This window comes from Mandrillus leucophaeus, unplaced genomic scaffold (genome assembly GCF_000951045.1).
Source record: "Mandrillus leucophaeus isolate KB7577 unplaced genomic scaffold, Mleu.le_1.0 Scaffold656, whole genome shotgun sequence".
Classification (NCBI taxonomy): domain Eukaryota; kingdom Metazoa; phylum Chordata; class Mammalia; order Primates; family Cercopithecidae; genus Mandrillus; species Mandrillus leucophaeus.
The window spans coordinates 326,748-328,339 of NW_012107097.1; the positions used below are offsets into that span (position 1 = coordinate 326,748).

General features: G+C 55.5%; 1 long non-coding RNA gene across 1 annotated transcript in view; it reads left to right on the forward strand.

Annotated features, from left to right (window-relative positions):
* LOC105554694 overlaps positions 1–1,592 on the forward strand; it is a 13,890-nt gene continuing 12,298 nt past the window's right edge. Inside the window, exon 1 of the long non-coding RNA XR_001008364.1 lies at positions 1–52. This is a non-coding gene — a long non-coding RNA (uncharacterized LOC105554694). The remainder of the gene's footprint in view (positions 53–1,592) is intronic.

Here is a 1,592-nt window from a genome sequence, read left to right on the forward strand (position 1 = left end):
GGGCGCCGGGGGTGCCGGAGGGGCGGAGAGGCGGAAGAGGAGGCCTGATGGGGTGAGCACAGGGCCACGGCAGGCGCTGCCTGTGAGTGGCGCCAGGGTGGGTATGGCCAGCGCAACCAATGCGCACCCTCCCGGGAACAATGAGAAATCAAGAAAGGGTTCAGTGCTCTGTCGCACGGGGAACCGTGTCCTTCCCTCACTGGGGAAACTGAGGCACAGGGGAGGTAGGTCCTTCTTCCGGGAGCCGATGCTTCCCATGCCCCATGCACGCAAGGCAGCCAATCAGTCCCCTGGGCCCAGACGTGGGCCCTTCCTCTGCTTCGGTTGGGGCCTGCCACCTCCCAACTGCTCCCTCTGCACCCCTCACTTGCATACTCTTTATCTTGGCCTCAGAAAGTTTCTCAGTTTCCTTTCCGTTATTGTAGGCGCCAGGCATCCTGTCTCCAGGAAGAAACCCCTGGGCCCCTGACCCTGGTTCCTTGGACCGAGGCATTCCCCCAATAAACCTGGGAACTGCCCAGGCTGCAGAACAGTTCAGAAGTCACCCTGCAGGACAATCCACAGCCCCCTAGGCCAGTCCCTTTCGTAGGTCAGCACAGTGTTTCCGGAGCCCCAAGTGTGAACAGCCTTGTGCCGGCAGCGCCAGGGGCTCCAAGGAAAGTGTCAGACCCATTCACTGTCCCCAGGAAGCTTACCATCCAGCAGCACAGAGAAGGCTCACCATGGACTCCATTCAAGAACGAGGCAGGATAGGATGTGACTAAGTGCAAGGTGTGAGTAACTGACAGTAAGTGCAAGGGGGTTCAGAGAAGTGGCAGCTCCAAGCCTGCTTCAGCTGAAGCTGGAGGACTTATCTGTCAAGAACCCCCAACTCAGGAAGCTCTGCTCCAAATGAGCTGAATAAGGAGAGTCTGCCTCCAAGTTGTTCCTCTGCAGCTGACGGTGCTCCATCCTAAATCATTCCTTGCACGGGCAGAAGCTGTTTGGCATTTCACCAGTGTCTCATTTTGTTTGAATATGGTTCCTTTGGCTTAATCAGTCAAACATAGATTCAACAACTGTTTATTTATTGATTGATTATTTTGAGATGGAGTCGCTGTCGCCAGGCTGGAGTGCAGTGGCGCCATCTTGGCTCACTGCAACCTCCGCCTCCCAGGTTCCAGTGATTCTCCTGCCTCAGCCTCCCAAGTAGCTGGGACTACAGGCGCCCACCACCACGCCCGGCTAATTTTTGTATTTTTAGTAAAGACGAGAGTTCACCATGTTGGCCAGGATGGTCTCGATCTCTTGACCTTGTGATCCGCTCGCCTTGGCCTCCCAAAGTGTTGAGATTACAGGCGTGAGCCATTCAACAACTATTTATTGCATGTCATCTCCAGGCCTGGAATTAAGCTGGGTATAAAGAACACAATGACTGGCCGGGCGCGGTGGCTCAAGCCTGTAATCCCAGCACTTTGGGAGGCCGAGGCGGGTGGATCACAAGGTCAGGAGATCGAGACTATCCTGGCTAACATGGTGAAACCCCGTCTCTACTAAAAATACAAAAAACTAGCCGGGCGTGGTAGCGGGCGCCTGTAGTCCCAGCTACTTGG